Source organism: Pelodiscus sinensis, chromosome 8 (genome assembly GCF_052426305.1).
Source record: "Pelodiscus sinensis isolate ZL-2025 chromosome 8, ASM5242630v1, whole genome shotgun sequence".
Taxonomy (NCBI): Eukaryota; Metazoa; Chordata; order Testudines; family Trionychidae; genus Pelodiscus; species Pelodiscus sinensis.
This window is the reverse complement of record NC_143059.1, coordinates 51,341,412-51,363,241: the sequence shown is the minus strand read 5'-3', so window position 1 is coordinate 51,363,241 and position 21,830 is coordinate 51,341,412. Positions and strand designations below refer to the sequence as shown.

General features: G+C 44.3%; 1 protein-coding gene across 2 annotated transcripts in view; it reads left to right on the top strand.

The window, feature by feature from the left end:
• DOCK1 (dedicator of cytokinesis 1) overlaps positions 1-21,830 on the top strand; it is a 567,625-nt gene that overhangs the window by 144,614 nt on the left and 401,181 nt on the right. The window lies entirely within an intron of this gene.

The window sequence follows — 21,830 nt, the reverse complement described above, 5'->3', positions numbered from 1 at the left end:
GGCAGAGGATCAGAGGTGGCTCCTGCTGGACACTGCTTACTTCATGTGGCTCCTGGGTGGTGGTGGAGTGGGGCTAAGGCAGGCTCACGCCTGTGCTGGCCCTGCACCATAAGAACATAAGAACAGCCGTAGTGGGTCAGACCAAAGGTCCATCTTGCCCAGTATCCTGTCTACCGACAGTGGCCAGCACCAGGTGCCCCAGAGAGGGTGGACCGAAGACAATGATCAAGTGATTTGCCACCTGCCATCCCTCTCCAGCCTCTGACAAACAGAGGCCAAGGACACCATTTTATCCCCTGGCTGATAGCCTTTTATGGACCTAACCTCCATGAATTTATCCAGCTTCTCTTTAAACTCTATTATAGTCCTAGCCTTCACAGCCTCCTCTGGCAAGGAGTTCCACAGGTTGACTACACGCTGTGTGAAGAAGAACGTTCTTTTATTAGTTTTAAACCTGCTACCCATTAATTTCATTTGGTGTCCTCTAGTTCTTCTATTATGGGAACTAATAAATAACTTTTCTTTATCAGCCCTCTCCACACCACTCATGATTTTATAGACCTCTATCATATCCCCCCTCAGTCTCCTCTTTTCTAAACTGAAAAGTCCCAGTCACTTTAACCTCTCCTCATATGGGACCCGTTCCAAACCCCTAATCACTTTAGTTGCCCTTTTCTGAACCCTTTCCAAGGCCAAAATATCTTTTTTGAGGTAAGGAGACCACATCTGTACACAGTATTCAAGATGTGGGCGTACCATAGTTTTATACAGGGGCAGTAAGATATTCTGGGTATTATTTTCTATCCCTTTCTTAATAATTCCTAGCATCCTATTTGCCTTTTTGACCACCGCTGCACTCTGTGTGGAAGTTTTCAGAGAACTGTCCACGATAACTCCAAGATCTCTTTCCTGATTTGTCGTAGCCAAATTAGCCCCCATCATACTGTCCGTATAGTTGGGGTTATTTTTCCCGATGTGCATTACTTTACACTTATCCACTTTAAATTTCATTTGCCATTTTGTTGCCCAATCACTCAGTTTGGTGGTATCTTTTTGGAGTCCCTCACAGTCTGCTTCTGTCTTGACTATCCTAAACAGTTTGGTATCATCTGCAAACTTTACTACCTCACTGCTTACCTCTTTCTCCAGATCATTTATGAATAAGTTGAAAAGGATTGGTCCCAGGACTGACCCTTGGGGTACACCACTAATTACCCCTCTCCAAACTGAAAATTTACCATTTATTCCTACCCTTTGTTTCCTGTCTTTTAACCAGTTCTCAATCCAAGAAAGGACCTTCCCTCTTATCCCATGGCCATGTAATTTACACAAGAGCCTTTGGTGAGGGACCTTGTCAAAGGTTTTCTGAAAATCCAAGTATACTATATCTACTGGATCCCCCTTGTCCGCATGTTTGTTACCCCCTTCAAAGAACTCTAACAGATTAGTAAGACAGGATTTCCCTTTACAGAAACCATGTTAACTTTTGTCCAACAAATTATGTTCTTCTACATGCTTCACAATTTTATTCTTTACTATTGTTTCGACTAATTTGCCCGGTACTGAAGTTAGACTTACCGGTCTGTAATTGCCAGGATCGCCTCTAGAGCCCTTTTTAATATTGGTGTCACGTTGGCTACCTTTCAGTCATTAGGTACGGAAGCCGATTTAAAGGATAGGTTACAAACCACAGATAATAGCTCAGCAATTTCCCATTTAAGTTCTTTTAGAACCCTTGGATGAATGCCACTCTCAAAAGCAGCCAGCAAACTCCCTCCATCCTAAACCCGGTTGTCCTCCCCCGCCCCCGTTCTGTGGAGATAGAATACAGGGCAGGAGGTGCGAACCTTGACATTAGCACACCCTTCTTCTCCCTCTCCTGTTATTCACAGCATTCAGGAGTCTCCCGTGGGGGGGAAGAGAGGGTGCCAGTTTCAAGGGAAAAGGCAGGAAATGTACAGCAGTGGGAGGGGAGGGGCAGCTGAAGTGCTGCGCTCAATAATAGCCTCTTGGCCAAACTAGTTAAGATCTCCTGTCAGAGGCTCCAAGATCTACCAGTAGATCCTTATCTACTGGTTGGTGACCACTGATCTATACAGATCTATACTGTGTTTTTGTGCTTCTGTTTATGCAAAATATACTTGGTTTGATGTTTCAGCAAATATTGTTTGTTTGGAACAATAAGTAGAATACTGTAGTTGAATTAGTCGTATAAATCTTTTCAAAACATCTGCTTTGACAAGTATTTGGGGTTTTTTCATCTACTGTGATTTGTTGATATACAAGAATGTGTGGGAAATTAAAATTTTCTTCTGTTGATAAATTTTGTTCATATAGAACTATTATTTTGTGTTTACTGTGGTTTGCTACTGACTCTTACTTGTAAGTCCCATTTTATATTTTTGAAAGGACGGTGCAGTCTCCACAAGAGATCTGCATTATGAGCAAAAATAAAATAAATAAATAAAATCCCCATCTTCCATGCACTGCATTATTTAAAAGCTGTCAAGAAGTGGTTTTAAACCACTTAGCAGAGCTATTCCATCTCATTTTCTATTTGCTCTAATATGACAAAGAAATGCTTGTGCATTATAGACAATGGCTTTGCAGTTTAGTATTAGTCTAATATCGAGAGGCAGAAGGATGCTATGATACAACGTAACGCTCTTACATTTACATATCCGTTAGTATAACTTTATGTTAATATGGTAGACTATTCGTTTGTTAAGTTGTGGGGTTTCAGCTTAACATTTTCACAGTGGAATGTGAATTCCTCTTCATCATGTACATTTTCATCAAATTTGGGAACCTAAATAAGTACTCTAGACTTGTCAAACTCATGGAAATCAGGTGACTTGTTTACAATTAATTCATGATATATTTTGTGAGTAGAGCAAGGTTTCATTATTTTATTTTAAAGAAAAAGATAATTTTTGCACTTATGCATATACAAATATGCTTCAGTTCTACTGCTCTATATTTTTAATGTTTTTTACTCCATTATTTGTTACATTTGCTGATCTAGTATGTTGAAAAGGTCATTTACCAAGGTGGTCTAGATTGCTTTGGGGACCAATGATCGAATATATACAAAGGATTAATGCTGGTTGTGACAAAGTAAACTGTCACAAGGAGAAAGGAAAAATTCAAGGTCTTTCAGGAGCTGAATATACAAGGAAGCAAGATACAGAAAGTTTTCATCTAAATCAGAATTTGTAATATGTAGTGGTGTAGGTGCCGCACCATACCACCAATCAAGGATCTTACCCCAGGAATATATGTTCCATACTGCTCTGCCCAGTCCTGGACAGAATAGAAATAATAAGGCTGTCATTCCTCTAAGAGATTAATATGCCAGTTTATTATCTTGAATAGAGTTACCCAGTCACTTCATCTTAAACACGCTGGATTCGGTAAAACAGTAAAACAAATTTATTAACTACAAAAAGAGATTTTAAGTGAGTGCAGGTAATGAGTCATAAAATTCAGAAATGCCCACAAAAAAAATTAGAAAGATAGACTGCGTAATAATGCCTACTGAACCGTATTAAATTCAACCAAACTTTCTCAGTACATACTTACAGCAAGTTCACTGACCAAAATCTTCAGGTCAGGATTAGCTCTCGCTCCATGGCTTTTTTTTCCTGTGTCATGTTAGAAGAGACAAGGGGGTATTTCTGTCCCGTCTCTCTATAGTTTTCCAGTCCCCTTCTTGAAACATTTCCAGCTGGGAATTAGGCGACAAAGAGTCTGTGTGGAAGGATGTTCCTTGCTGTTGTTTTCCACCTGCTTGAGCTTCCTTTGTTTCTTTCTTGCTTGATGTCTCTGTTGCTTAAATTGGAGTGAGGAACCTCTGTCTCCCTCCTTCATTTCATCAGGCCTGCGTTGAATCTTAGTGCCATGGGTTGGGAGCCACAAGCCTTGGTCCCCTCTTTCTCCTTGGCCTGGAGCTGCAAGAGATGCTGTGAGCTCATGGCGATCAGGGAAGATTATTGCTCTGCTTTCAGGTGCTGCCCCTGCAGTTTCCATTGGCCAGGAACTGCGGCCAATGGGAGTTGTGGAGGCAGTGCCTGTAGGAAAGGGCAGCATGGAAATTTAAAAATTAAGAAGCTAGGACTGTCTTTGCCACTAATAATTTCAGATAGGCTACCACAGAAATAACTGTTCTGCATATAAAAATCTTGTAAATTTTTAAAATGTTTAGAGAAATGATATAATGGTTATTCAAATTATTGTATTTTTAAATTCCTTAAAAGACCTGAATGGATGACATACAGAGATGTTGTAATGATTGTAGAAAAAACCTGCAATGTCCAGATGCAACTTTATATCCCTGAACCTCTGTACTCTGTGTCCCTGATCTGGAAACACTCTTGGTTCAGACCCTGGCAAGAGGAGGAAGAAGCAGCTCTGCACCTTGCTGTTCCTCCGCCCTTCCCTCCCCCCTCAACTAGGGGAATGGCAATACAGTGATGTGCTTCTCCTGAAGCTTTTCCCCCACCAGTCCCAAAGCTGCGGTGTGGGCGGGGGGTGCATTGTAGTGTCAGGGGAGGGGAGAGAACAGAGCCATATGTGTACCTGGGAGCAGGGTGCCAGGTAAGGACTCCACCACCCTTCCTCTCATATGTCCTCCCTTCTGCCCATACCCCACCACAGCGTTGTGCATTATTTGCAAAAATTCCTTAATCTAACATATCCTATTTCCTAGGGTTGCCGGATTAAACAGATTCAAGTGTAATATAAGAAATTGAACCTGTGTGTTGGATGTGCAAAGAACTGTGACTATTAATTACTGGTTAATTTAAACTGTTTAAAACAAAGCTTGGTCTTTTGGACTGTATTATTTTCATTTTCTTCTCTTTATTTTCTAGCATAGTTAATTGCCTTCTTTAATAATTTAGAAATGGTTCAACAAGGTAATGCCATCAGATTGTTCATTAAGAAGACACAATTCCTCTTGTCATTGACTTTTGATCAGTCACTTAAATCACATCCCCTTGAAAATTTCATATCTGTGATATGCTTTGCAGAACTACCAAGATGCACAAATGTTTTAAATTGAATAACCACATAAACATACTTATGTTGTTCTTATCATTCTCTTTCTTCTGGTTTGTCTCCCTCATCTGTTGTGTTATGTCGAAAATTTAGCTTGCAAGCAATTTAGAGTAGGACTTTCTTTGTTCTTCATGAATTGTTCACCTACTTCCTGCGTAGTATAAACTAATCATGTATTACAATGCAGCTGATTGAAATTACCCAAATTAAAATAGATATACAGTAATAGTTCAAATAGACCAGAGACCCATAATTCTGTATGCCAGGGCATGTCTACACTGGGAAATTACTTCAAAAATACTAAATCTGAAATAACAACTCCTGAAATAATTATTCAAAATAAGCTTATTACCCAAGGAAAGCAGGAGTATATATTTTGAAATAATCAGCCTGTTATTTTGAAATAACCAGCCCGTTTTTTCGAAATAACGGGCGCGGTAGTATCGATGTTCTGCTGCTTATTTCAAAATAAGGGAGATTATTTTGAAATAACTCCCCAGTGTAGACCAGGGCCCAGTGCTTACTAAATGAGATCACGCCATGATTATGTTAAATCCTATTCCTGTTAAAAATTCTGGAATTGAATCCTTTCTCTTTTGTGCTTCCTACTGCTCTTTTTCAGAAGTGTTTACGTTTTTTTAATATGGCAATAGGTCATTTTTCTTTATACTAATTAAAACTTGTAATTTTGTGATTGTGAGAACAGGGATCTGAACCTTGTTCCAATGCTGCACAAGTGTGTTGGCAATTCTAATTAAAAATGTTAATTTTAAGAATTTTAATAAACTGCTTAATTGTTTGGGGTTGTTCCTGATGTTATATCAATATCTGAAGACTATCATTTTATTAAATTAATATTGCTGTGTTCTTTATTTCAGCATCTGGGAATAATCTAAATTGTTTCTGGTAATGTAGGGATCTATTTTCGGCTGCATCTTTGTAGCAGAGTAAAAGTTATGTTTACAGCTTAGCTTTTATAAAAGTTAATATTCAGACATTGTAATTTAAGTGGGTTTTCTTCTTGAACCAGTTTAGATTCACATTTCTGTGGCAATGTTGTCTAAACATATTATCTCTTTTAATTTGATTTGATACATAACTGACATACTGCCAACATTTGAGATTTTTATTGAAGCACTAGTGATTTATGGGGTATTTGTTACCTGTCTCATGAAAACGTGAGGAAGAATTTCCAATTAATGAATTTTGCCTTATTTAAAATGGCCACCATCTCCTTTTACTGTAAGTAGGACTGAAGCCAACAAGGTGGCTACCATTTCCCTATAGTCTCTCTATCTGTGGAAATTAGGCCGGCTTGACTAGTGTTGGCTAGCGCCTCTCATTGTTCTCAATGAGTCGGAAGCCATGTGCAGAGGCAAAATGATTCTGTTATTCTGGTACTGGCCAGGACATGGGGACTGAGAGAAGAGACAGGGACACTGAAAGGTGGAGAGGAGAGAATGAAGGGGAGTGGGGTTTGGTGGGGAGCCAGAAGCAGCTTTATGTATTGCAGAGGAATGAGATATAAGAATATATGGGGACAAGTAGAAGAGTGTGTCTGTGTGTGGGGGGAGGGAATCAGAGGGCAACGATGGGGAGTAGCTCCCTCAGATTGGAGGTGGTGATGGGGAAAAAGAGCCCCCTGAACAGCCAGAGTTAGGTAGTCTTGCCAGCTTTCACAAATTGATCATGAGACATGGATGGTCTCAGTACAGACAGATGGTCCTGGAGAGGAGAGAATTGGGTTAATGATGATGTTGGGACTGAGGTAGAAGAGAAGCCCTAGGGTAGGGTAGCAAGAGTCAGGGGAATGGGGAACTAGGGGAATGGTGCTTTTGGAGCCTAAGGAGAGAAGTCCCAGGCAGCCAAATACAAAGAAATCTAGCTGGGGCAAGACAGTAATAGGAAATACACAATTCCTGTATTTTAGGGTAGTGGTTCCCAACCTTTTTTAAACCGCAGACCAACAAACCCATTCACACTGTGCTCCAGTGTCAACCCCCCACCTCTTAGAGCCCCCCATCCCTTAAGTCAACCCACAAATTGCCCAGAGAGCTGGGCAGTGAGAGCTGGGAGAGGGGAAGGAGGCTGCTTGGATTTTTCCATGCGGGAACTTATACCAAAAATGGCAGGTCCCAGTATGTGGGGGCAGTTGCAAAGGTATTAATGGCTCGGCATTTGCCCAGCTGTGGCCCGTGACTGCAGTGCTGCATGAGACTCCAGGCCTGGGTCGGACCCGGCAGCTTCCTGGGCTCCTCTGCTGGTCAGGGCAGGATGCAGGCAGGAACTGCTCTCACTCCTTCATAGTGCAGCCTAGTGGGGCTGGGTTCTGCATTTAGTTTGTATGGAGCCAGCAATACAGCTCCAGCCTCCTTTTTGGTGCAGGAGGTTCGTCCTGCAGCAACTCTCTCTGCACATGAAACTCGGGCTGCCTGTGCATAGCCCTTCTCACTTCCTCCCAGCTCTGGCTCTGACTACGCGCCCCACAGCTCTGGCTCTCGCCCTGGCCAGGGCTGCCGGAGCAGCCACTGGCTGCCTGACACATGGCCTGCAGCTCCAGCCCTGGGAAAGGGCTGAAGCTCAAGGCCAGTGCTGCATGGTAGCTGCCCTGCTGCTCCTGGGGCAGAGCATGTGTGTCCATGTAGCCAGCCCCAGAGCAGCTGGGCTGACCTCAAATTCTGCTCTGCGCCCACAGCACAAACCTTAGAGAGAACACTGCTATGCTGTTTAGTGGATCACAGTTGGAGACATGTCCTGGCAGTATGCTGCGGCCCGGCAGGCAGGGTTTCGCAGCCCGGTGCTAGTCCATGGCCTGGTGGTTGGGAACCACTGTTTTAGTGGTAAGAAGTAGGGTAAATGAAGTTGGCATCTGAGCAGCCATGGAGAGGTGTGAATTTCTGTGTGTATTAAAGATTGACTTTTCAATCTGAAATGATCACACACAGACTGCAAGATGACTAGAGGGAGTTAAAAAGTCAAAGAGAAGCTAAAACATAGTTTGACTTTTTAAGAAAATGGGGTTTTTAGGGCTTATCTCATGAGTTTTTATGAGCTGAGACATGGTTTTTGATCTTTTCAGATTTGTGGTACTGTAGCTGAATCCGTTTGGATTAATTGCAATATTACAACTTTGTTTTGTGCAATTTTCTTAAAATTAAATGTAAATATTTTAGTGAAAATCTTAATTTATTTAGTGAAGCTGGTTTGGTTAATTTTGTTTTCTGTTGAGGCATTAAAATATTGGTTAAAGTAGGTTTATCTGGAAGTAGCCATCAAATCTGATTATCAGATTGTTTTAATTCTCATACTACATAGGTGCTTAATTTGTAAGCATATGAGTAATTCCATTAAACATATGCTTAAATCTACTGGAAATCTTGAAATCAATGGAAATATTGTTTCAGGCCCTGTTTAACTCCTAATAATCGTGCTCCTTTATTCAGTTAGTTCCTGTTTCCGTATCTATTGACCTCTATTGGAACTTGTCATTTGGATGAGAGTGGGAAGACGAAGTTGGCTGGTAATGATGTAGATTTTGAGTCAGCTCTTGCTGAAAAATTTCAAAAGCATCCATATGATTTAGGAGTTAAGTATCAGTGAGAGTAAATTAGATTTACTCTCCCAAAATCACTTAAGCACTTGTGAAAGTCTTACTCAATGCCTACAATGCTACCCACTCACATATTTCAATAAACTAGAAAGATGAAACATTGTTAGTCGCATCAGGACACCAGCATCATGTTGTAGACTCCCTGAGGGATTATTGCTGTTGATACTAGTGGATTATAGCAGGATATGATCATCCCTCATGCTCAGTCTCAGTTGGAATTCATTGCTTTACTGTTAATTTTTTAATATTATTTGTTTCTGGTAGTGTAATACATAAGTCACACTACAAATAAAAAGACACAATCCCTTCTCTGAAGAGCTTATATTAAAAAAACAAAACTGAAGATCTCTATTATTACTGGTTAAAGGATTTAAACTAATCCTACAAAAATCTGCAGAAGAACAGATTAAGAGGCTGTTGAAAGATTTTGTATGTCATTTAAATGGGAGAATATTAGAGATTGTCAAAATATTTAACATCTAAATTTAATAACCCACATGTTAATCCTGAAATGTCAAAATATTTACTAATTACATTGTGTGGGTTAGTTTTAAACTCCAGTGATATATTAATGGATAACTAATAATGGTTAATTCTTCTATTTATGATTACAGTCTTGGTTCTATTTCTATTAGCTACTGTAGTGTTTTTTAGACCTTGAATGTAACACTAGTATTTTTGCAGATAGAATCTTTGTTCCATTATACTGTTATAAAGACATTGAGTAGTCCAGTGGCGCCATAGAGAAGAACAAAAATATAGATAGTATCATTAGGTCATCAAGTCCTGTTTCCTGCAGGACCAAGTAAATCTACAACATGATCACTGATAGGTGTTTGTCCAATTTGTTCTTAGAAACCGTCAATGGTAGGGATTCCACAGCCTCCCTTGGAATCCTATTCCAGATCTTAGCTGCCCTTATAGGTAGAAAGTTTTTTCCTAATATCTAACCTAAATCTCCCTTGCTGCATATTTAGCCCATTAGTTGTTGTCCTCTCTTCAGTGAACATGAAAAAGAGTTGATGACCATCCTCTATAATAGCCCTTAACATGTTTGAAGTCTGTCAGGTCCCCTCTCAATCTCCTTTTTCCAGGACTAAACCTTTCCTCATGTGTCAGGTTTTCTAAAAAATTTTTACCAGTTTTTTTTGCTCTCTTCTGGACTCTTCCTAGTTTCTCTCTCTTTCCTAAAGAGTGATGTCCATAATTTGGCTTTGTACTCCAAAAATGAGTCCAGTATAGCCGGACAGTTACCTTCAATGTCTTACATAAAACATTCCTGCTAATACAACAACAGTCCTGTTAATGCAAAATACAAATACTCCTTTTATAAGTTTCTTTAACTTTACATGTGGGCTGTACAAATGGGTCATATTCTATAAGATTAGCATATCACTTAGAACCAGCTTTCTACTGCCAAAGCTGGTATTTGAATTGATAACTCACTTTGTGTATCATTCACTTAAAATCCTCCCTTTCCATGAATGTTCCTTCAAGTAAACTCATTCATCAGATTATTTATGGAAAGCAAACAAAAATGACATTCACACAATGAAAGCAGATTTAATATTTTATTTGAACATATGCTTATTTTTTATTAGTACCAATGTTTTGAAATATTTACCCAGCTCTAGTTCAGGTGCTGAAATTGAGAATTTTTTTATAACTCTTTTCTACCTAACTAGTGTAAAATATTTTTTCAGTCTTAATATTTTAAGATTCTTTAATGTATTTCTGTGTGTGTGTATTTCAATGTAAAATAAAACTGTGCATTTGCATTTCAGAACAGTGCATGATGGATTTGATTCTAAGATTAGCTTCTTGTGCATTCTATTTGACTTTCTCTATGCACAAAATTTCATATCTTTTCAAATTAATTGTCCTTTTTGTCAATACTGCTCCCTCTTGATTTCTGCTGGTTTTCTACTGTTAAGGCCATTTCTATACTCATTTGCAGCCATGCATTGCTACTGATGGCACAAAGTTGAAACAATTGATCATAAATTGGCCCAATGGAGGAGAAACTCTGCCAACTCTTACACAGCTCAGCAGTCCGAAATTTCAGACGATAAAAATTTCTCACATGAGTACATTCCTACGTGTACTTGAAATCTGTTCTATAAGTTGTCAATAAAAACTTATTTTCAGAATCATTTTATAGTTTTTTCATGCTGCATAGTGCTTACCTTTTGAACTTACAGTATTGGGCTGGGAAGTGAGCTTACTCCCCCTCCTCCCCAAATTGATTTCAAAACATCATATGAGAAAAATTTGATAGAAATCACAGTGAAAATGTTGCACTAGCCATACGTGACCATCCTGGGTTTGCATGCAGCCTTGTGTGTAAAATAATATTTTGGGCCCCATCACCGGTTCCCACTGAGAAAATGAGACCCTGTCCTCCAATTCAAATTGGTATAAATGCAAAGGAGGACTGTGACACTGCATCCCTTATACACTATAAGCTGATCTTTATAGTGATATTATTATGTGATTATGGCATAATTATCATGGATTTTGTACAAGACCGCATCCGACATGAAAAGTTATGATTTGCTGAATATAATTATCTGATTTCTAGGCTTGTATCATTTTTGTATCCAAAGTTATGAATATTGGCTCTATAATTCAAATGTGGTTCCACCTAAGTGACGCTTGCTAGAGCAAATGCTTCCAGTTTAGACAGATGCCTATTCCAGGCAATGGACCATTAGGAAAAGTAATAGGTCTTAGGACAGGGGTGGGCAATAATTTTTGGTGAGGAGCCACTCCCAAGATTTTCTGTGGATGAGATGCGAGGTCTAGGATGGTGGTTGGGTGCAGAAGGGCACACAGCGTAAGGGACTGGGGTGCAGGATATGGTGTGAGGTCTGAGGGGGAATTTGGGTGAAGGAGGGAGGTTGTAACGTGGGTCAAGGAATGGGGTGCAGGGTCTGGGAGGGTGTATGGGTGCATGAGAGGATTTTGGCCTGTGGGAGGGATATAGAAGGGTGTACAAGATCTGGGAGGGAGTTGTGACCTGGGGCAAAGGGGTGCAGAACGTTTAGGTGGTGACCTGGGGGGAGGGAGCTGTGGTACAGGAGGGACAGGGGTGCCAGAGGCAGGCTTTAGGAGGGAGGCACTTACCTAAATGCCTCCTAGCCAGCAGCCCTGCAGCACCCTTAAGGCCGGCTGGATTCCCTGCCTGCTGAAGCCCCAGACCACTTTAAACTGCAGGCTGCTACCTCCATGTGTATCTCAGCTTCGAGAGGAGGAAGAGGCTTGTGTTGCCTCTATGCCCCAGCCAATCTCAGCTACTATTGGCTGGTTGTTTCAGCCAATAGGAGCTGAGAAATTGGTTGGGATCAGTTCCTATTGGCTGGTTGTTTCCAGCCGATAGGAGCAGAGGATTGGGCTGGGGGCGGGGAGATCACACAAAGCCTCCCACTGCCTGCAGAGCAGAGAGCCGTACAGACTGCGCTTTAAACCGCAGCAGCTGTGTGCCTGAGGGTCCCGGAAGGGTGGTCTGTGGGCCAAATCTGTCCCCCGGGCCATATTTTGCCCAGCCCTGCCTTAGGAGAAACTTATCTTTTACCTGATAAGCCTCCTTAAGAATGCTCTGGATAGCCTATAAGTAACGGCTACTTTGACTCAGCAAGTTATGCAAGAGTGTGTGACCAGACAACAAGACTCTGGACTTTATTTTGGGATGTCTATTTTCCTACAAACTGGTTGGGAACCAAGCTTAAAACAAAGGGTTCCTGCCATATACTAAAGCTGTATAAGGCAGGGAGTGACATCATCAGTTGTTCTTCTCTCCCTACAGAAGAGGACTCCTGAAAGCTCTTGAGGAATAAAGACTAAACTGGGGGAAGTGATAAAGGGATTTCTAGCCAGTGCATGAAAAATTATGAGGATTGCAAGTTGCGAAGGAAGTTCAGCCTGTATTTTAAGAATCTGCAAGCATAATGGCAGGCTGAGAATTGAGAAAGGTCTTCTCTCTCATAGATTTTCTGTGCATGTACCAAAATGACTCTTCTGCATTGGTTTATAGAACTTATGTGCAATAAACACTAGTGATTAATCTATTCATGTAGGTTTATGTGAAGAATGAAGTCTTACATGCAGTAAAAGATGGCTTTGGAATTTTTCAAATTTCAGTCTCATTGTCCCTTAGTTGTTTAATTTTCAAGCCTGTGTTTCTACATGGTCTTTGATTTTTGTGTGTGTCAGTAATGGATAGAACACCAGGAGAAAAATCATTAAATCTTTTTTTGCTTCTTCTGATGTTAAGACAATAACTCAGGCCTGTGTTTCAGAGTTGTCCTTGTGCATTTTTCATTGGTTTTCCAGGGAACAAATTAAAGTCTATTTAATTAAAGCTTGGAACATTGATAGTAGCTTGCTTCGGGGTAGTGACAGCTATCAAAATGTGCCAGGCAGCAAGTTGATGCTCATTATGTACTCTTTTTAAAATTACTGCCTTGATGCAATGTTACAAGGATGACATTAGGTCAGCCAGTATGTAGTTAGGCCAGTATTGATGGTCTTTACATGAACTTTCAGTTCTCAGTTTTCTTTGGAAGGGATTTTTATAATTTTTTTCTACATCTTTATCAATAGTGCTTAAGCCATTTGTTTTAGTGGAAATATCACTATATGGAATAGTCAAGCATTCTGATGGCACGTACATGTCTTTTCCCCGCTCCTAGAAAATAACTTCTATTTTTGTTAAAGGGGAGAATTTTATATTTTGTATTTTATATTATGTAGATTGTTACTTGATCACTACCTAACCTCTGCCTGAGAGCCCAGAAGTTCCAAGATAAGTAAATGTATGAGTCAAAAAGGAACTTACTTTGGAGCCATTTTGGTTTGACTAATTGATGGACTTAAAGACAAGAAAGCTCTAACTAGCCATAAGCAAGATATATTGGGCCCAAGGGATATTGAGAGAATTTTTTTCCTTTCCCTTCTGAAAAATTTGTGTAACATGTTATGTAACTCCTGCATATGCAAAAAATTATATACCATAGTAACCTTGTAAATCTGTTTTTTAATTTGAGATAGATATGTTAAGACTATTTTTAAACCTGTCTGATAATTTGGGGAATCTGGCTATGTAAATCTTATACATTTTGGTTCATGTTGTCATGGCTCCTTCCCCACTCTGGCATGATAAATGCAGAAGTGGGGGCCAGCAAGTGTACCCCAAAGCCTTATCTACCAGGCTTTGGTATAAAACTTCTCCCCAAATCTTAAAAACCTAGATCTTGGGAATAAAACTTCCGCTGCCACCACCCAAATGTTGATAAAGAAATCCGGGGAAAGATCATTTGGGAAATCTTACCCCTAAAATAAAAATCAAGGCACACAATTAACCACTGCCAGGTTAATAAAAAGAAAAGAAAGAACTTTTATTATTACAACAATATTCCTGTTGCAACCATAATGACTAGATAGGGAGGTAACAAAATATACTCATGGAGAAACTCCATGGGCCTAGAACTTAGTTACAAAGAAAAGCCAAACATCTTTTAAACAGTGCCATATCTCAGATCCCATACCCAATCCTTAAAACAATAAAACCTAACGAAACTACCTAAACTTTACCCTACTTACAGAAAATGAAGAATGCTGTCTTGGAGAGAGAGAGAGACATGCTTGTCCCTCTCTGTAACTGCAGAGCACTCTCTCCCAGAGACAAAAGGGAGAAAAAAAAACCCCAAATCCCTTTGTCCCAGTATGAAAGTCTCACCTACATTCCTATTGGTCACTCCACCTGGCTAGGTGTAGTTAACCCCTTAATCCCCAGACTGCTGGCTAACCCTCATAATCATGACACATGTAAATTGTGGAATCCTAGAATGCCTCTGTATTTGGAAGCTTCCATTTGGTCACAGGAAATATGTCACATACATACTGGGCCATGGATAATGGTTAATTGTTAACCCTTAATGGTGAGTTTAAGCATCAATTGAGACAACAGATGGATTGAAGCTAGCACTGCCAGTTTTCTATAGCTTCTCTGCAGGGTGCTAGTTTTGGAGAGTGGAAATTTCCTAGTTGCAGGGCGAAGAATCCTAGCAATACTGGTGGGACATGTACATTCAAGAGATACAAAGGATGCTTTGGGCTAGAGAAAAGAAGAAACTGTTGTTTTTTTCATGTTGGTGGTGTGGCGTCCTGTTTAACTCCAGGATCAGTGGAGGAAGAAGGAAGCTAGCTGTCCTAGAGAGGCAGAGATACTCTATGATTAGGGGAAGAAGCCATGAGCTGCAGGAGAAGGGTCCTAGCCACCCAGAGCACTCTCCAGAGTGGTGAGGAAATGGAGACAGGGAAACAAGAAGTATAGGTGTATTTCATTTTGTAATGATCTGTGTAATTCTTGTGTGGTGGTCACAGGGTGTCCCCTGCCCTGTCAGGTACAGGGCCCTGGGCCTCAAGGACCTCCAAAAGAGTGTTCCACCCCGTTTTTATTTGCCCCTTTTGCTCAGGGACAATCACTACACCCTGTCTCCGCTGAGGTGGTCTTGCCTGGTGGTCACAGACTTTCCTGAAGGGCAGTGAGGCCTACCAGCCAGAGTCAGTATCACAGCTGTAGCTCGTCTCCACCAGATCACAGCCCAGGGCCCTGTTAGTGGCGAGTATGTCCCACCACTAGCTCAGTGGGGATTCCTCCTGAAACACGCTGAGCTCTCAGGGTATTAACACCCCGCCCTGGGCTACTTTCTACCAGACTCACTGAAGGAGACCTCACCAGTTTCCTCTGGATTGGAAGCTTCAGTCCTGCTGACTGGCCTCTGTGGTTCGGTCCGTCTGTAGCCCTTCTTCCGAGCTCTGGCAGCAGCTCCTCCCCCAGTGGCAGTCAGCCCAGACTGAGCTGTTCCACTAGCCTTTATATCTGTCCTCTGGTTGGAGTATGCCCAGCAGGGCTGAGGGGACAGGGCTATGTCAGCCAGATAGCCCTGGTTAACCCTTGCCAGTCCGGTGTGGGGTTGGTACACCCCATCACACATCTAAAGAGTAATTTCTTTAGAGTTTTAATGAAGTCTGTCTGTTTTCAGTATCACATGCCCCAGAACTGTTAAACCTGGAGTGCCCACAGAGTTGGACTTTTGGGGAAGGTTTATTTAAATTTCCGGAGAGCATGAGGGGTTAGTACAGGTTCTAGAGTCTTGACATCACGGTTACATAGGTCCATTTCTAGGAATAGGTAACGGACTGATAGCCTGTGTCCTAGATATATTCTGGAGAGGCCAAGGAAAGAGACTGTGCTGATGCCTGCTCAGATCATGCGAAGTTTTAAGCACGTGGGTCCAGTAGATTGAGATGTAACAGAGCAGCCTGGGGATTGTTCTGTGGCCGGAGCTTTACTCAGGGTTGAGTGTGATACCGTTCTCACTTGCTTCATTAGCGCATTAGACAACCTGCTATGAAAAGTTAAGCTTTATTTGTGTATCAGAACTGACATGCCTGTTCTTTTATCTGGAATGATTTTTTTCCCACTACAAAAAAATACTTTCCCTATTTCACACACCTGGATAGCTCATAGGAGACTGTTTTCCGAGAGATGGTGAAGTTCAAGGATCAAATAGGATTGTTTTAGAGAACTCCTAATCTGAAATCTTTTTACCCTACTCTCCATTTTCCCCTCTGAGACTCTGAATCAGTTTTTCAATCAAAACTGAATGGCAGAAGAAGGGTTTTGACTCTAACCTATAAAGCAGCATACACTTTCTGACAATTTCACAAAATATCCAGAGCCTATTGGGAAACAGGATGTTCTGTTACGTTCAGAAAACCTTAGCCCGGAGTTCCTTGCTAATTGGCCCCCGAGGAAGAGGAAATTTTGAATTCTTCTTTGAGTGCTTGCTTATGTCCATTCTGTCTAGGTGTGTGCGCGCGCCCCATGCACAAGTTCCGGAAGCTTTTTGCTCTTACCAGTACCCATTGCGCCAGCCTGGGAGCCCCTGCAGTGGCCTGTGCATATAATCACCTTCTGGCCCTCCACTCCCTCAGTTCTTTCTTTCTGCCCCTGAGGGTTGCTGAAAAGCTCTGCTTGCCTTTGCAAGTGGGCCTTTAGCCTCTTATGTAAATAGTTCACTAATTAGAAGTAGTTAGAAGCTGATAGTTAGGTTGATAGTGTTAAGAGTATAATAGTGGTTGTCCTTCCCTCCCCCCCCTGCTTCCCCACCTGAGGAGAGCGTGCCAGGGGCCCCAGGGTTTCAAACCCTGAGGGCAGTGCTCCAAACCTATGTCCTGTGGGGATCCGCACAAAGACTGTTTAAAGTACCTGGGTGAATGCCACTTAACTGACGTGTCCTTTAAACCACGCACTGAAAGAGAGACAGACTCCAGACTTAAACTACTTCTCATGGAGTCGGCACTTCAATCCCCGGTGCTGGAGTTGGCACCGTTGGTAAGGAGTGTACCGGTGTTGATGAGGGATGCGGAACATGTGCCTAAATACGTGGCGGCAGCGGTACACCGATCGGCACCAAGGCACCGATCTTACTCTCCAGTGCTGTCAACCACCAAGAGGGCAAGAGGCGGGAGGTCTCTGGAAAAATGGAACCGAGGCACTCATCTGTGGGAGCCAGTGCGCCACAGAAGGAGCCTGGGGAGATCAGGATCTCAGGGGGTCAGGACTTGTCCTTGGAGGAGGTCTAGAGGCCATCCATGACTGAAACATTCACAGTGGCCCAGGAGCTTATAGAGCTCACGGCCTCCCCAGGCCTGGCAGCATATGGCATGGAGGAGCGCGCATGCCGTGAGAGCCAGGTGGCTAAGCCAGCCCTAGCACCACAGCTGGCACCGCCGAGTCCATCACCCAGGCAAGAGTCCGGCACGGCTGCACCACTAGTTATGGCACCACTGGCGCCAGCACCTCCAGCGCAGGAGACAACATGAGGGAGGACAACTCCCCCTGTGGAACCAGTACCGCATTCGCTGTCACCGTGTCACCCGGCACTGGAACCCCACGCTATGCCACCACCGCCGGTACCGCCCATAGAGTGAAACCAGCGGCTGTGGCTCACCATGCACAGCAGGGAGAGCAGGTGTCCTCAGCATTGCCATGGTCTGCGTCAGAATATTCCTCAGAATCTGACATTGAGTCCTTGGCCTCAGCGGCTTCTTTCTGGCAGTCGGTCACTTCCAGGGTCTCTCGCTCTTCCCACAGATCAATACATAGGCACCACTCCAGATCGGGTCACTGGTCCCCATCTCGGCAGTGTGCAAGGCTGCATAGCCCATCTATGACCCAGATGTGGCCCCCCACAGTGGCAACCACCTATGCAGTGGCCCTTCTGGAAACCTTGGGCCTATCATCAGGCCCAGGGGCCTGACCCATTAAGACTGGGTTCAGTGGCGTCTTAAATACATTCCAGCCACAGGTCTGTTCCTTTGGCCACCCCCCTTACCAGGGATCCGGGCTCAGAGACCAGTGCTATTCCCCCCTGGTTGGGGGAAGACTCTGCTTATCCAGCCCGTCAACCACTGCCAGCAGGCCCTACATAGAGCCTGGATGCCAGAGTGGAGCCAATCAACACAATCACGATCAGCCCCAACTACCAGAATCCTTGTCCTCGTAACTGGACAAGGCCTTGCCCATCAGAAGCTCCTCAAACATCTCACACAAAACTTAGGAATACAGGCTGAGGGGGTTAAGGAGTAGGCCGACCCGATGGTGGACAGCCTCATGGCTGACACCACAGCTAAAAAATACCCTCCTGAATAAAATGGTGGCAAAGATAAGGAAGACCTTGTGGCAGACACCAGCCTCCATTCCTCCAACTCAAGAGGGGGTGGTAAGGAGGCAGTTTGTGCCCCAGTCTGGGCATGAGCACCTCTTCGCCCTGGGTTTGGCAGTGGTCCAGGCCGCCTGTCAGAAAGAGAGGCAGGGGCAGTGGGGACCCTCTCTGAAGAGTGAAGAGCTGAAGAAGCTAGATCTTTTGGGGGAGGAAAGCCTATGCTATGTCGGGGCTGCAACTGAGGATCGCAAACCGGCAGGCGATGCTCAGTAGATACATGTATAACTCCTGGGTGGTAGTAGACAAATTCAAGGCACAGCTTCCTCAGGCCTCCCATCAAGAATTTGCCGCTTTTACGGAGGAGGGGGGGAGAGTCTCCAGAACGGCACTGCAGGCCGCCCTGGATGCTGCAGACTCGGTGGCTAGATCCATGGCCATGGGGAGGTATGAGTAGGTGCTCGAGGCTCCAGGTCTCCGGCATCCTGCAGGAGGTCCAGGTGACGCTGCAGGACTTCCCCTTTGAGGGCTTCGGACTATTCTTGGAGCAAATGTACGGCAAGCTGCATAGTCTTAAAGACTCCAGGGCAATGTTAAAGTCCCTCGGTATCCACAAACTGGCCCCGCAGCGCCATCCCGTCAACCGAAGGCCACAGAGGGGTTATCAGCAAGGCCTGAGGTTTGACAGTAGGAGGTCTAGGGCTACCACCACTAGGGGGGCTAGGAGGAGGTCACGAGGACCCCCTGAGCAAAACCAGGGACCCCCCAGCAAGTCCCAGCACCCCAAGATTTTGAAGGTACATCCGAGGACGGAATACCAGCCGCTTCTCTAGGTTGACCCTTTTGTCCCCTTTTTACCGTGCCTGGTGCTCCTCTACAATGGACCATTGGGTGCTAGACACGGTACAAAGGGGATATTCTATCCCATTCCTTACCCTCCCGCCCCCCCCATCTCCCTTCCCCATCCCTCTTCAGGGACCCCTCTCACGAGACCCTGCTCAGGAAGGAGGTCTTCTCGCTGCTGTCCCTGGGGGCAGTACAGGAGGTCCCGCTGGCATTCAGGGGAAAGGGGATCTATTGCCAGTACTTCCTTATCCTGAAATCCGAAGGGGGTCTTGGTCCCATCCTAGACTTCAGAGAGCTCAACACCTTCATAAGGAAGTCAAAGTTCAGGATGGTGACGTTAGCCTCCATCATCCCCTCCCTCAATCTAGGAGACTGGTACGCCACCCTCGATTTGAAGGATGCGTACTTCCATATCTCAGTCGTCCCCCACTACAGGAAATATCTTTGGTTCACGGTAGGGATGGACCACTACCAGTTTACAGCACTACCGTTTGGCCTCTCCACAACCCCCAGGGTGTTTACCAAGTGCATGGCGGTAGTGACAGCATTCCTTCGAAAGAGAGGTTTGCATGTCTATCCCTACCTTGACGACTGGCTGCTCAGGGTCCAGTCCATGGACCAACTACTGTCCCATATCAGACTGACCAGGGAGATGTTCTCAGAGGTGGGACTGATATTGAACGAAGAGAAGTCTACCCTTACTCCCACTCAAGTGATAGAATTTGTGGGAGCACGTTTGGATGCGACGATCAGGAGGGCATCCCTTCCACGTCCAAGGTTCCTGACCCTGGGGGACGTCATACGCCTCCATGCTGTTCCCATGACCACGACACGAAACTGCATGAGGCTGTTAGGTCATATTGGCAGCATGCACATACGTGGTGCCATATGGCTACACCTCAGACCTCTCCAGAACTGGCTGGCAACTGTTTACAGGCCAGCCCACAACTATATCGATATGGTGGGCATGATCCCCCAGCGATCCTGTCCACCCTGAACTGGTGGCTGGGAAAGCCGAAGTGTGTGAGGGGGGTCCTGTTCCAACAACCCTCCCCCATGAGCCAGCTGGTGACCGATGCGTCCAACGCAGGATGGGGTGCCCACTTGGCAGATCTCCGTTCACAAGATATGTGGTTGGAGTCGGAGAAAAACCTGCAGATCAATGTCAGGGAGCTGAGGGCAGTTCGACTAGCTTGTCAGGTATTTATGCCCCGACTAAAAGGGAAGTGTGTCTTGTTTCTCAGACAACACGACAGCAATGTATTACATTAACCGTCAGAGTGGTGTTTGTTCTTCTCCCCTGTGCCAGGAGGCGCTAGCGCTCTGGGATCTGTGTATTGCACAGGGGACATATCTGCAGGCCACCTACCTGCTGGATTCCTGCAACATACTTGCGGACCGCCTCAGCCAGGCCTTTTCAGCTCGTGAATGGTTCGTCAGGACAGACATGGTACACTCTCTCTTCCACAAGTGGGGCACTCCCTTAGTAGACCTTTTTGCTTCTCAGGCCAATGGGCAATGCCCCAGGTTCTTTGTGTACAGGGGTCAGGGTAGGGGTTCCATGGGGGATGCCCTCGTGGAAAGGTGGCCGGTGACCCTTCTGTATGCCTTTCCCCCCTTCCCCTTAATTCACAAGGTGATCATGAGAGTCAAGAGGTATGGGGTAAAGCTTATTCTCATAGCCCTGGATTGGCCCTGACAACATTGGTACACCACTCTGGTGTTGCTGTCGGTGGAGGAACCTGTTCCCCCACCCGATAGTCCCAGACCTCCTAATGCAGTAACTCAACCAGGGTCTGTTGTGTCACCAAAACCTTCAATCCTTCCATCTCTGGGCCTGGATGATCAGTGGCTGCAGGCTGCAGGGATCCTTTGCTCAGACCCTATGAAGCGTGTGCTCATGGAAAGTAGGAAACCCTCTGCCAGGTCATCCTATCTGGCTAAATGGAAGAGGTTTTCAATTTGGGTCAGACAAATGGGGAGACCCAGAGCAAGCCCCCATTCCCCTGATCTTGGACTACCTCCTTGACCTCCGGAGTTGGGGGCTATCTACCTCATTGATTAGGGTGCACCTGGCAGCCATCGCAGCTTTCCATCAGGGAGAGGGTAGGAAATCTGTCTTTGCGCATAATATGGTGAAGTGCTTCCTGAAGGGGTTGGACAGGTTGTACCCCCATGTTAAACAGCCTATACCTCAGTGGGATTTGAACCTGGTGCTCTGGCGTCTCACGTGCCCGCCATTTAAGCCACTGGCCACGTGTTCCCTCTCCCACCTCTCCTGGAAGGTGGTGTTTCTAGTAGGCATTATCTCAGCCAGAAAGGTATCCCAGCTACAGGCCCTCTCCTCAGAGCACCGTACACGGTGATTTCTAGGGATAAGGTGACGATGGGCCCTCACTCGGCTTTTTTCCTGAAGGTGGTCTCACTATTCCACGTGTCCCAGGAGATTTTCCTACCAGTGTTTTACCTGAAACCACATGCAGATGAGAAAGAACGCTCTATTTGTTGGATGTCAGAAGGGCTCTAGCCTTTTATTTAGACAGGACACGGGCATTTTGTAAGTCCACCCAATTATTTGTATTTAT